The sequence below is a fragment of the Herpailurus yagouaroundi genome, unplaced genomic scaffold, assembly GCF_014898765.1.
Source record: "Herpailurus yagouaroundi ecotype Mexico unplaced genomic scaffold, PumYag 189, whole genome shotgun sequence".
NCBI classification, from domain to species: domain Eukaryota; kingdom Metazoa; phylum Chordata; class Mammalia; order Carnivora; family Felidae; genus Herpailurus; species Herpailurus yagouaroundi.
Window position 1 is genome coordinate 16,865,136 of NW_024412420.1, and position 14,290 is coordinate 16,879,425.

At 54.5% G+C, this 14,290-nt stretch overlaps 1 long non-coding RNA gene and 1 other non-coding gene across 2 annotated transcripts; both read left to right on the forward strand.

The window, feature by feature from the left end:
• Positions 1-3,467: 3,467 nt before the first annotated feature.
• LOC121045063 (uncharacterized) lies at positions 3,468-14,160 on the forward strand. Its single transcript, XR_005797581.1, has 3 exons — positions 3,468-3,650; positions 11,596-11,717; positions 13,588-14,160. It is a non-coding gene; the product is annotated as an uncharacterized LOC121045063 (long non-coding RNA).
• Positions 9,900-10,090, forward strand: LOC121045190 (U2 spliceosomal RNA). Its single transcript, XR_005797623.1, has one exon. It is a non-coding gene; the product is annotated as a U2 spliceosomal RNA (small nuclear RNA).
• Positions 14,161-14,290: the final 130 nt, after the last annotated feature.

Sequence of the window (14,290 nt, forward strand, 5' to 3'; positions counted from 1 at the left end):
CATGCGGGGCTCCTCTAGCCGGCTCTCTTTGTTTCCAGAGGCCTCCCTTTGACCGACCAAGGCTTTGTCCGGTTGCTCAGAGCTCTGAGGCCCTCCTTGCCCACACCTGCCTCCTCCCTCTGTCTTATTAACCCTCCACCCCCCGCACCCCCAATCAACCTCCTGCACGCCTCACTCAGTCCCAGCAGCTTCTTTCCAGAGGACCCAATGCCGCCTAGGACTCAGACTCCGGTAGTCCAACTTTTACAAAACATTGGTCAATGTGAATATGTAACGTTCATGTCTGTACAGTTTAAAAAAATGTTTTAATGTTTATTTATTTTTGAGAGAGACAGAGAGTGAGCGGGGGAGGGGCAGAGAGAGGGGGAGACGCAGAATCCTTTTTTTTTTTTTTTAATTTTTTAATGTTTATTTTTTGAGAGAGAGAGAGAGAGAGAGAGAGAGAGAGTGAGCGGGGGAAGGGCTGAGAGAGAGAGAGAGAGAGAGAGAGAGAGAGAGAGACACAGAAACCGAAGCAGGCTCCAGGCTCTGAGCTCTGAGCTGTCAGCACAGAGCCTGATGCGGGGCTGGCACTCACAAGGTGTGAGATCATGACCTGAGCCACCCAGGCGCCCCGGGGAGACACAGAATCTGAAGCAGATTCCAGGCTCCGAGATGTCAGCGCAGAGCCTCAGGCGGGGTTCCAACTCAGGGACCTTGAGATCATGGGTTCATGACCAGAGCAGAAGTCGGATGGTTAACCGACTGAGCCACCCAGGCACCCCTCATGTCTGTACAATATTTTTAAAAGGGGGCGCCTGGCGGGCTCGGTGTGTAGAGCATGCCGCTCGCAATCTCAGGGCCTCACGTTCAAGCCCCACGTTGGGCATGGAGTCTACTTTAAAAACAACAACAACAACAACAACAACAATCCAGAAACAAAACAACAACAACAAAAATGGAAAGGGGAATAAATATTTGCCAGTCAAAACCACAGGCAGGGTTTTTTCTCCAAATTATATAGGAGATGCCAGAATGGGATCAGGAAAAAAAAAAAAAAAAAAAGAGGGGCACCTGGGTGGCTCAGTGGGTTAAGCACCAACTTCAGCTCAGGTCATGATCTCGAGGCTTGTTCCGAGTTCGCGTCCGGCACTGTGCTGACAGCTCGGCGCCTGGAGCCTGCTTCCAACGCCCTGTCTCCCTCTCTCTCTGCCCCTCCCCCGCTCGTGTTGTCTCTCTGTCTCTGTCTGGTCGGTCTCTCTCCAAAATTAAAAAAAATAATAACAATCAACATTAAAGACAAAAAGGAAAAAGAAAAAACGACTTGATGAAACGTGGGCAAAGTCACGCACTTCGGGGGAAAGATGACAAATGTGGGTTTTCACATACAGAGGTGCAAAGATGAACAAAGAGGTAGCGTAAAGAGAGAAATGCGCATCTAGAACGGTACTGAGAGAGAGTTTACAACCTGAGCGCTTGGTGAAAATCCGAGAGTCTGACGAGCTACTGGGTTTGCCAGGCTGCAGACACAGACGCTGCTTGAGAACTCTCAGGGTGCTCTTAGAGTCCCCATCCCCGTCCCTGACCCGTGGCTGGAGACGCTTTCGGGGCGACAGCGCCAGGGACCAGGAGGGTGCAACAACTGGGTGGAGGTACATGGCTCTTGGGTGAGGCTGGTGCCAGCCGTAGCTTTTCAGGCGCCACCGCCCGTGTGTGTCGGTTTGTGCGGGCCACGGGGGGCACGGCGGGGCAGGGGTACTGACTCCAGCTACCCTGCAGTCAGTTAACTCCCAAGAGGCCGATCAGTGCACTCGGTTCCTCGGGAGACGGTCCTTTGCCAGGAATGGGAGTGTCTTGAGGGTCAAAACAGCTGGGAAGCCATAAAGTGGCTAGCAACTGAAGAACGTGGAGCCAAGCAGAGAGGTCTTGTGTTGGAGAGGCCCCAAGAGCCATCAGGATGACCGTTGGGCCACTGGCTGGGTGAGCTTGCTTGCTCGGTCGATAGATCACCTCGTTGAATCCATGTCCATTCGCTCATCCATCCAACAAATATTTAGGTGCTGGGCACGGGGCTAAGTGCACGGGCCGCCAGAGAGGTGGAAAGAGGGGTCCAGGTGGGATCTTCCCAGTCGTCCGGAGCTGGGGTATCGAGGGGGCGGGGCAGGGTGTGGGAAGGGAGGCAGGGTACAGACCAGGACATACTCCCGTACCGTACCGTATCATAGTGGGGCTGGTGGGAGTGGGGAGGGAAAAGTGCTCAAAACAGACCCCGGCGTTCGGTTAGGTTCTATCAGGACGTGGTCTTCAGCGAGGAGACGAAGCTTCCAGAGAAGTGACTGGCAAAAACGCTGTTTGCTACTCAAGCAGCGGACTCCTGCCGGGCATTTCCACGCAGGGCCTCAGAGGCTAACCAGTCACGAAGGTGACTTGCTTAGGGTCCCGCGCAACCCCGCGCTTCCGGGAGAACGCGTGACGGAGAGATCATCCCCGCCCCCACCCCCACGGGACAGAGGGTAAACTCAGGGCGGGAGACAGTCACAGAGCCAAGAGCTAAGGCGGGGTAGGGCAGGGCCGTGACCGCAGATCAGATGTCACCATCGTGTTACCGGCCTCTCTCGTGCCGGTCCGTGTGTGTGTGTGTGTGTGTGTGTGTGTGTGTGTGTGTGTGTGTATGTACGCGCGCGCGCGTGCCCAGCAGTCCTTCCCTGCTCCAAGGTCCACGTCCAGAGGCAGGCGGTGTCTTGGGTGAGGGTGAGGCCCACAGGTCGGCTGCCTACAGTCTGCGTCCCACTGGACAAGTTTCTCAACCTCTCTGATGTCGGTTATCACAGCCGTGAAGTGAGGGTGGTAACCACTTCAACTCGCTCCAGGGTCCTGAGGATCCAAACGGATGGGAAAGACCGCACGCAGGGCAGTGAGTCTGGCGCGCGGCAGTGCTGCGATCGATCGGGATGGTTTCCCCTCAGGGATGACGGAACCGAGGACTCAATCGGATCGAGGGGCGATCGTGCTGGTCTCACGGTCCTTACAGCTAGCTAACTGCAGACTTGGAGAAGAACTAACCCAGGAAAGAAACCGACGCCCGCCGGGGCGAGGGCGGGGACGGGGACGGGGACGGGGACGGGGGGCGGGGGACAGGGGGCGAGGCGGGATGTCTCAGTCACCGGAGGCTGGCGAGGAGGTGAGTAGGACGGAGGCCGCTCACAGTCACGCTCGCAGGTTCCTGCCCCGGCCGCAGTTCGCTGCCCGCCCAAGGTCGGGGCCCCGCCTGGGGCGCCCGGGCGGACGCTCCCCTCCCCGACGCACGGCGTTCTACCCCGCGGCTTTCTCGGGAGCACGCGGACCGCTCCGGTCCCACGGCTCCCTCCCGCAGCCCCTCTGCCCTGCCCTGGGCCCGCGGCGGGAAGGGTTCCGGGGACCCGGCGGGCCGGGCCAGGGGCGGAGCGGGACCGTTATGGCACGCCCCCCCACCCCCCCCCCCACCCCCGCCCGGGGCAGGGTGGGGCGGGACACGCAAATTAGCGAGTCCTCCGCTAGGGAAGGACGGGAGGAGCGGAAAGGGACGCGAAAATTCAACCAGGAATGCGGGGGGCAACCGCAACTGCACCGCGTGTGGCGCGTACCACGGGATAGTGAGCCAAGAATGTGGACTGAGCGTGACCTGGCTCACCGTGAGTGCAATATGGATGGCCGCAGGGCGGTAGCGGGGAGGAGGCAGGAGGCGGGAACGATTCTGGCCCTTTTTCACTACGATCGAGTGTAGGAGCAGTCCTTTTCGTGCTCGGTATCTGACACGTTCTCTAGTCGAGAACGGCGTTCTAAGTGGGTTTGCTGGGGCTGGGTAGGTGGGGGCAGGGGTTCGCTCCGTCCTTTTCACGCATCGTCCTGGCATTGCAGCATTTCTAGAAACCGTGCGCGCTTCCCGCCGCTCTCCGGGCGCGGGGAGGACTGTGGAGTTGCGAACTACAGGTGGAGTCTAGTGCTTGTTCTTTGTCGGCTCGTGTGTTGCGCTGCTTGCTTGCTTGCTTGCTTGCTTGCTTTGCTTTCTTTTTCTTTTCTTTTTTTTTTTTTTTTTTTTTGCTGTCTGTTCGTTTGTGGGTTTGTTTTGTTTTGTTTTGTTTTTCCTGTGCTGTTTCTTCTTCCCCACCCCGCGTTTTGGTTCCTGAAGTTGTAGCCTTGCAGTTTCCCCGCTTGTGGGAACGGTCAGAGACCGTATGGTCTTATTATTCCTAGCCGGGGGGAAGAAGCCCGGAGGCTGGGCTCTAGGAGCCCCGGCACAGGCGCGTGCCGCCGCTCGGCGTCCGCCGCCTGGGGTCAGCCCCCCTCCATGCCTCCGGTCATCGGGCTCTGCGGCCGAGTCGCGTTCCCCTTTCGTGCCTCTGGCTTCTTCTCTGGGTCACACGCGCCGACCCCCTTTCCCCACCTCTTCGCCGCCCCCGGTCTCCTGAAACTTTCTTACTTCTCTGCTCAAGACCGTGCCTGTTTGCTGCCTCTGAAGTGCTTTTTTTCTTCGTATGCCCCGTCCCTGGGCGTGGGCCCAGGCCCACGGCCTGGTGACCCACACTTTTGGGGAGAAATACTTCACGCCCACGCCCATGTGGCTCGACTTCCAATGTAGGGGACTGAAACCCGGGGCCTTCAAGAAGCTCTCAACTCGCTCTGCCGGACCCCTTAGCCGTCCCAGAACAAATTACAGGCAAATGCGATCATACGTACAAATAAATGTCTTCCCTGGTACGGAAGGAAAATTCCTTCTTCCGGATCGATCTATGGGGAGCCGCTTATCCACCCTGGTTGGCACATCAGAATCTCCTGGGGTTTTCCTTTAAATCCTACTCCTGTCCCACCACTGCCATAGGGCAATCGGCAATCGAATTGGAGTCCCTGGGGCGGTGGCCCGAAGTTGGTGGTACCTCCACTAGCCCGCCAGGCGTTTCCGTTGCACCGTGTGCCTCCAGAAGCACTCCTTCGAGCATCTGGGAGGATGCCCCCGGTCAGCTTACTCTGAAACGGTGAATTCCCCAGAACAATGGAAGCGTTCCATGCACCCCTGCAAATCCAGGCACCAGTCGCTTTACGACAGTCCCAGACTGGCTTCGCCTTCAGCACACCATAGGCACTCAGCAAACTGTACCCAATGGGGAAATAACGGATCCCCTGGTCTTGGCACAGACAGGAGGCCATCCAGTCTGGTGGGGAGGCCTTTGGACCCACATTGGAATATGTTGAGAGCAAGTGCCGGTCGGACGACGTCCTAGCTTCTGCGTTGTGCCTGTCACTCTGGGGGAAAAGTTGGCCCGTTTTTTCCCCCCCCCCCCCCCCCCCCCCCCGCCGCATTTCCTTTTAGATGTGGAGACTGATGACGCTACCCACGAGGGTATGAAGAGGTTTACAGCTCACATAATGAAGCTTTCCAGGGAGAGCAGGGTGGCTCCCGGGCAGATTCAAAAATGGCTTGAGAGCAAAGGAAGGAGCCTGGGTTGGTGTGTTTAATTATGGTGGTGAATGGAGGGTCTGGGGTAAGGCTTTTTGTCAGATCCACCGGAGGGAGGGCAGGAAGAGAGGAGGGAGTGGTGAGACTTAAAAGCTGTCTGCAGTCAAAGATCCAAAGGAAGTCAGACTCTCTATTACCTGCTGCAAGCTGCTTTCCCCTCTGTGAAATGGGGGTGGGCAGCCGCCTTCTGCGGGCACGGTGCCCATGAAACGGTGCCTTCCACGGTGGATACTCAACAAACATCCCTTGGATCAGAGTCTGATGGCCGTCTTGATCTGATGTGATAAGGAGGGTTCCAGCCTGAGCAAGGGCAGGGGCGGGGGTGGGAGGTGAGGGGTGGGGTGGGGTGGGGTGGGGTGGGGGCAGGGCCAGGCCGGCCGGTGGGGACAAGGTGGAGGAAGAAAGGGAAGGGGAAGGGGTACGGGCAGCTTCCTGTGAGAAGCTGAACCTGCTGGCTGACTTTGAGATATGAATGAGTCCGTGAAGGACGGGGACATGGGGGTGGGGGTATGATGATAGGGAGGAGCCCACCAGAAGCAAGGGTCCCCAGTTTTGAGGCCCAGATCATAACTTCAAGGTGGCTGGGCAGGTCAGTGGGATACAAACCGGTCCCCTCATTCCCCAGTCGCTCCCCTGCCCCCGCTCTTGGTCAGACTGCGATGCCCGGGTTCCCCCCTCATGTGCCCTGAAATTCTGACTTGCATGGGCATTCTGACTTGTTCTTTAGGCCACCCCCACCCCCACCCCACCCCCGCCAAGACGTCAGGCAGGCCTTCCTGATTCAGCTGGCTTTGTGTTCCATCCCACCTTCTCCTTTATTGAATATGTATCGCATGCTTCCCATAGGGACGCAGAGCCAAACGGGAGAGGCCTTGGGCCTCAAGGGAGTCACACAGCCAGGTGGGGGCCACAACCATGTGTTCATCTCTGACAGTCCCCTCCGCATCGAACCTGGTGTTGTGGCCTTTTGGGCAGGTGTCTTATCCTGGTCCTGGCCCGGATGCTCCCTGGTTGGGGCAGCGAGGAGGCAGGAACGGTGTCTGGTTTCTCTCTACTTCCCAGGACCAAGCACCGCCCTGGTGGGGTGGGTCGTGGAGTTGAAGGTGATTAATGACTATTCCTTAAGTTGGAACCGCTGGTGATGGCAGGAGGCCCAGAGTGCTGGTGGTTTTGCCCTCCTGGGCAGATCCATTTCCCCAGGGTAAAAAGACAAGAGCTTTATCACTGGGCCTCCTGCTCTGTCCGAGGGTCCGTCCACTCTGTAGTGCCTGTCGCTTTCCGAATGGGGCATCCATTTTCTTGAGGAGGATTCTCCATACAAGTGACCACGCACCCCCTCACCCCCACCATGAATGCCTAGGGGGCAGGAATAGGATCACAGTCACGTCCCGGAGTTGGGCTCTGTCTGATGGGCGCCCAACCATCATCCACATGGAAAGGATGGGTCAATCCCGTGGACGCAAAGAATCAAACGTGGTTAGGTCAATGTGTTCCGCTACTTTATTTTTTAAGTAAGTTCTATGTCCCCTGCAGGGCTTGAACTCATGGCCTTGAGATCAAGAGTCTCATGCTCTACCGACTGAGCTGTCCGGGCACCCTTGTTCTGCTACTTTTTAAAGAAAAATCGAAGGCGGGGTGGGGTGGGGGGGGGGGTGGTGGTGCGGCCTGGCTGGCTCAGTCGGTAGAGCATGGAAGAGATTACTCAACGATAACGTCTTTAAAAAGGGGGGAGGGGGCACATGGGTGGCCCAGTTGGTTGAGAGGGGGACTTCGCAGCTCAGGTCATGATCTCATGGTTGGTGAGTTGGAGCCCCGCATCGGGCTCGCTGCTGTCAGCACAGAGCCTGCTTCGGAGCCCCCCCCCCCCCCCCCCGCCCTTCCCCCGCTGGCGCTCTCTCCCAAAAATAAACATTTAGAAAAAGAAGAAGGAAAGAGAGAGAGAGGAAGAAAGATCCAGGAGTGTTACAAAAATGTACACGCGGTACAGTTTAGGATCCAAGGTGGCATCTCAAAGTTGTGAAGGAAAAATACATTCCTTTGCACTGTAGTGCAGAGTAGATACCAAATGGCTCAAAGATTTAGCTGTGGAGAAAGAAGAAAAAGACCTAAGGGAAGATTTAGGAAATTATTTTGTAACCTCATCTGAAAAACATCTGAAAGCTATTTTTTTTCATGATGAATAGGATGATAGAAAAAATAACTTTTTTTTTTATTAAAAAAAAATTTTTTTTTTCAACGTTTATTTATTTTTGGGACAGAGAGAGAGACAGAGCATGAACGGGGGAGGGGCAGAGAGAGAGGGAGACACAGAATCGGAAACAGGCTCCAGGCTCTGAGCCATCAGCCCAGAGCCTGACGCGGGGCTCGAACTCCCGGACCGCGAGATCGTGACCTGGCTGAAGTCGGACGCTTAACCGACTGCGCCACCCAGGCGCCCCGAAAAAATAACTTTTTAAAGGTTGTTTGTTAATGTAATGGGTTTTTAAATTAAGAAATAGTTTGTGGGGGCGCCTGGGTGGCTCAGTCCATTAGGCGGCCGACTTAGGCTCAGGTCATGATCTCGCGGTCCCTGAGTTCGAGCCCCCGCGTCGTGCTCTGTGCTGACCGCTCAGAGCCTGGAGCCTGTTTCAGATTCTGTGTCTCCCTCTCTCTGACCCTCCCCCGTTCCATGCTCTGTCTCTCTCTGTCTAAAAATAAATAAACGTAAAAAAAATAAAAATAAAAAAAATAAATAGTTTGTGATATTTGTTTATTTTTGAGAGCGAGAGAGACAGAGCGCGAGCAGTGGAGGGGGCAGATAGAGAGGGAGACACAGAATCCAAAGCAGACTCCAGGCTCTGAGCTGTCAGCACAGAGCCGGACGTGGGGCTGAAACCCACAAACCCTGACCTGAGATCCTGACTTGAGCCGAAGTCAGAGGCTCGAGGCTCAACTGACTGAGCCACCCAGGCGCCCCTATGTTTTAGATAATGTCTACGCCTAAACGTGGGGCTGGGACTCACGACCCCTCCAGGTCAAGAGTGGCAAGCCAGGCGCCTCTAAGTAAGATATAACTTTCAGTGGAACCTTAAGGAGGTGAAATCCTCAAAAGACAGATAGCCAACAGAAGAAAATACTCACTGCTTGTATTACATACAAAGGGCCTTAAACTGTAAATTGCCGATACAAGCCCTTATGATAAAGCCCGACCAGTTAACCTAGCAAGTAAGAGGGCCGAAGTCCCTGAACAGAGAGAGTTCGGGGCTCTCAAACACAGGAGAGAACACTCAGCCTTATCTTCTTACCCATGATTAGAGAAGTACAAGTCAAAACCATGCTGAGGTACCATTATCACCTGTAAGATCGGCCCCTCCCCCCGCTCCCCTGCCCCCCCCCCCCCCCCAAGCAATCCCCACTTTGATGCCACGCGGAGTTGCTGGCGGGACTGGAGCAGCAGGCGCTGCCTGAGAACGTCCGCCGTGCTCCTGCAGTCACCGTCCCTGCTCCCCCGAAATTCAAGGCCCCCTTGCGGCAAGAGTGGCAGGACCGTGACCACACCGCACTCACGGCGAGGACACAAGGGCATACGACTGGCGTCCACCGAGCGCACTTTGCAGGCACTTGGGTCCGTGCGTGTGTATCTGAGCAAACTCCGCGGGAGTGAATCACGCCGAGGAGACGGAAACGCCAAGTTATTGATTCGCGACGGGAACTGTTCCATCCCAATGAGAGTAATCCAGGAGGACATCCCCTTCTCGCGAGGGAACCAGCCTGGGGCTGGGACTCTGGGGCGGAAGACGGCCCGAAGGACGCGGACGCGAGCCGGGGGTGGGGGTGGGGGTGGAGGGTGGGCGTGCTGCTGAAGAGCCGTCAGCGCGTCGCGACGCGCGGGGCACTGGCTGGGAGTGTAGGAGGCAGGATGTCATTCACCGAACGGTGGTTGAGTGTGCGGGGCGGGGCGGGCAGAGCAGCGGCCAAAAGCAAGGTCTTGCCTTCACGGGCTCCCGGAAGCCCCGGGATCTGCAGCCGTGTTGGCTGTCCCTTCGCAGTCCCCGCCAGCCGCCCCTCCTCCCGGGTCTTTGCGCCAGGTGTGTGCACGCCGGGAGGTGGGCCCGCAGTTGGGTTTGGGCTCGCGGCGCGCAGAGGCGGTCGGGAGGGTGGAGTCGGGCCGCGGCGGCCGCGCCTCCTCAGGGAACAAAAGGCGGGGCATCATGCAGATTAGAAATGGCTGTGCGGCGGCGCGGTAAGGACGGGCCAACCAGGGATACGGGATTTCCCCTTCAGAATGTGAGAACGAAAAAAATGTGCACAAAAGTATTCTAGTGATTATCGATGGTCCTGTCGATGTCGCAAAGGATATCAGAAAAGGAGTGAGCGTTAGGGTTCTCACCATGAGTTGAATATGGATGATGGGAGAACGGTACTGGAGAGGGAGGGGCAGGCCGGTATCGCTTCTCGGCCTTTTGGCTAAGATCAAGTGTAGTATCTGTTCTTATCAGTTTAATATCTGATACGTCCTCTATCCGAGGACAATATATTAAATGGATTTTTGGAGCCGGGAGATGGAATAGGGGCTTGCTCCGTCCACTCCGCGCATCGACCCGGTATTGCAGTACTTCCGGGAACGGTGCACCTCCCTTCCTTTCAGTGGGTTTCTAAAAGCAGATATGGTGCTTGGTTTGCGGAGCTGTGCGGCTTTGTTTTTTGTTTTTTTTTTCCTTACCTTTTTTTAGCCCGGGCGGATACGGAGTCCGTCGCGCCTTTTTTTCTTTTTCTTCCCGTCGTGGTCTTGTTTTGGCGGCAGGCTTGGTGCGCTGGGGCCGGAATGCCTGTGAGGGTCGTTGTTTCCGCCTGGCTAAGTTCAGCGCGCTAGGCTTTTCCTGCTCTCCCTTTTTCATGTCCCTCCTCTCAGGCGCGTGTTTTTTTTTGTTTGTTTGTTTTTTTTTTTCTGCCTCTGCCGGCCTTTTTTCGTTCCATTCCCCCCGCTTCCCTTTTCCGGTTTCGCCCCCGGGTGCAGCCTTTTTTTTCTTCAACCGCTTTCCGCCGCCGTTTTCCGATTTCTTCTACCTTTCTCCGGAAGTTTGCACTCGTGCGTAGTCTGGTTCCCGGTGGTGGCCAGCTCTTCTAAACCTTCCATTTTTCGTTCCCGGGAGTCTTGCTCCACTTTACCTCTCAAAGAGCTTTGCCCTCCTACCCGCGCCCGGCCGTTTATGTTGTACACGCGCCGCCCGCCCCGCCGCCTTGCCAGTCCTTGTGCTTTCTGTCCAGCTAGCTGCAGCTCATTTCGCTTTTGAAGGTTTAGCTCCTGGCTGTCTCTCTCTGAGACACTTCTGTCATTCCTGGTGAGTTTCAACAGTCACACGGGCGATTCCTTCCGAACACCCCGCCTGGCCTCTCAGTTTCTCCACCGCGGCTAAATCTATCCCCCCTCGTCGGCCCGCTAGATTTTGTCATTCCCAATTGCTCTAACCGTGTCCCCATCCAGCATCACATTCTCCCATCGCCTTCTACCCTTCCTCTGCCCTTTGACACCTGACACTTCTCTGTTCCTTCACACCTACACCCCACCCCTACCCCGGATCCCTCCATGTCCTTGCCTCCCTATTGACCTGGATTCATTTCCTTGCACATACCCTCAGGTCCTTGACACGTTCTCGGTGCCACCTGTGCCACTGACTGTAGCCGGCGAAAACCATAGCACCGGGCCGATCTGGCTCACCTAAACTCTCAGTGTGCCGGGGAGAAAACTAGATAGACCTCAACACATTTGTTCCCCAGGCTCCAAGAGGCCCTTTCAGGAGAAGGAAAAATAAAAGCATTGGGGGAGGGGGCACCTGGGTGGCTCAGTCCGTTAAGCGTCTGACTTTGGCTCAGGTCATGATCTCTTGGTTTGTGAGTTCGAGCCCCGCGTCGGGCTCTGTGCTGACAGCTCAGAGCTGGAGCCCGCTTCAGATTCTCCGTCTCTCTCTCTCTCTCTCTCTCTCTCTCTCTCTGCCCTTCCCCCACTTGTGCCCTGTCTCTATCAGAAGTAAATAAGTGTAAAAATTTTTTAACAAGCACTGTGGGAAACTGCTTTATTTAAAATTGACACGAGTTTAATTAAACACAACAAAACTCACATTCTTATACTTCATACTTTCCAGGTTTTGAAGGTCTAAATATCCGAATCCGGCGACATCCTCCAAATGCAACGGACTGCTCATTGGCTGTCCTACCCGGCCTGTGAAATATTGCTTCTCCAGTATTTCCAATACATCTCCAACAGGTTCGGCCTTATCACTACTTCTGGTTCTTCTTGTGTTATGCCCAGAATTCGTGATCCCCAAAGACCGCCGGGGAGCCGAGTCCGATGTAAAAGCAAAAGAGCCTTTATTCGAGCTAGCTCGAGCTCAATCCCCTACCTGCAGCGACGCAGCGGTGAGATACCAGGGAGAGAGAGAGAGTTTCAAAAGGACAAAGGTTTTATTGGGGCCTAGGGGCAGTTGGTGAGGTAATGGCTATGGCCTCAGCCGATTGGCTGGGGAAGGGTCCGAGTCCTGTTAGGCAGGTGGGGGGGGGGGGGTTACTCAAGGGGAGGAGGTGTGGTCAAGGTGAAGGACACAGAACAAGATGGAGTTGGCCGGTGTAGGCCCGCCCTTTCACTTGCACCGTCAAAACACAACAGTCGAAGGTTTTTTTCATTTTTATTTTTTATGTTTTTAACCCTCGGTGGCTTGCAATTCTGTTGACCTGCAGAGTCTGGCGTTTGAGAAAATTCATCTAGGACATTGTCATTTGAAGACGTGCGGTCGGAGATTTCACTCCTGTTGATCCCTTTCACCCTCCTCATTAGAGACCAGTCCTTTGCTTTCATCTTCTGGTTCGTCTAGTCAGAGTCTAATCATTCATCTAATCGTGTCAGAGTTCTCTTCTTTGCCCATATTATGGGTGGAAAGGTGAAAATTTCCAAATTCTCGATGACATTCAACAAAAGCAAAATTCAGACTGCCAGGATAGTGTCTCCCATCTGCTTGTGTACCTTCTGGAAAGATGATTCGCTACTTTCTTTTTAATTGCAACAAGGCAGGGAGAAAACTGAGGGATGGTGGGTGCCACTCTGGTGAGGTGTTTCACTGCCGCCTCACCGCTCTGAGGGATTCCATTTCCTTAGCCTTGTAGATTTCTCCGTCCTAGTTGGGGATCGAGGAATAACTTCAGGCAAAAATACCCCCAGGATGATGAAATAGCAAATTGTTTCGTTGTTTTGAGATTACAGGGAGAGTAAGATTGCTAAGACCCCGCGATGTGTCTTCGGTTTGGAGACAGAGAGAAAAGCAGCCGCAGAAGCTGGCCTGACACTCACAGCTAGGCTGTGGGGGTCTCCCGTGGAACGTAAACAGTTTCACACAACAGTGGCGGCAATCTGAAAAATAAAACAGCCAGTTATTTTACTAGCAAAAAAACCTATTTTACTAGCTATTCGGGAATAGCAGAGGAATTGCGATTACGGACCTGCAGGCTATGGTGAACTGCAGACAAGTCCGAAGAGGCAAAAGGAAGGTCAGCCTTTGTTTACGTTTTAGGAGGAAGCTGGGGAGGCTTGTTTTGAGCAACAGTTCCCTGGAGAAGAACAGGAGTTTGAGGTCCTGGCGGCTTCTCATTAGCTGCAAGCGGGGGTTAGTGCCTTGTTGGCTGGGGTGCAACAAGGGCTCTTCCTTCTTTTTCTTAAAGGCAGGAGATAAGCTTCCTATGTGAAAAGGGTCTCCCTTGTCAGAATAAATTTTTGTCTTCCTTCTTCCCGCTAAGGTTAGGCAGGCTGCAAGGAGTGGTACATGCTTGAGAGCTCCCCTTTCCAGTGCTTCCCGACTCCATTTTAACTGAGCTCTCCTTTATTTATTTTCTTTCTGTCTTTTTTTTTTTTTTTTAACGTTTATTTATTTATTTTTGAGATAGAGACAGACCATGAATGGGGGAAGGGTCAGAAAGAGAGGGAGACACACAATCTGAAACAGGCCCCAGGCTCTGAGCTGTCAGCACAGAGCCTGACGCGGGGCTCGAATTCACAGAACGTGAGATCATGACCTGAGCTGAAGTCGGACGCCCAACCGACTGAGCCACCCAGGCGCCCCTCCTTTATTTATTTTCAACATCAACAGATTAAGGTCACTCTGTGACCCGTGATGAATCAAGACAGAAACAAGGCCACTCCGTAGTCGCCTCCGAACTGAGACAAGAAAAAAGAATAATATTGTCCAAACAACAAAACTGACCAAACACCCCCTATCCTAGCTAATATGAGTAACTGCTGCTACTTTCCCAGTCGCAGTTTTGGCCTCGCTCTATTCTTCCTTTCTTCTAGGTAAGATGTATTCAGCTACCCAATCACTGAGTTACCCCCACTGCCTGAGGTCATCTGTAGGAGAGAGTGTGTGTGTGTGTGTGTGTGTGTGTGTGTGTGTGTGTGTGCGTGTTGTCTGGAGGGGGCGAATCTTTGTCCTTCTCCCCTTCAAGGTTCTTGGGGGTGGTGGGAAGGGGAGGATGGCTGGGGCTTTGTAGCAAAAGACGCATTAAAAAGAGAAAAAGAAACAGAAGTGTATTAGTGTACGTATCTCATATATACACAGGAGAAAGTCAGGGATGAATAACCCAATGGGGTGGCTGGAACTTGGGCTTACATAGCCGCTTAAAACAAAACAAACAGGGGCGCCTGCGTGACTCAGTCGGTTAAGTGTTGAAAGGGCAGGCCTACGCCAGCCAACTCCATCTTGTTCTGTGTCCTTCACCTTGACCACACCTCCTCCCCTTGAGTAACCCCCCCTCACCTGCCTAACAGGACTCGGACCCTTCCCCAGGACCCTT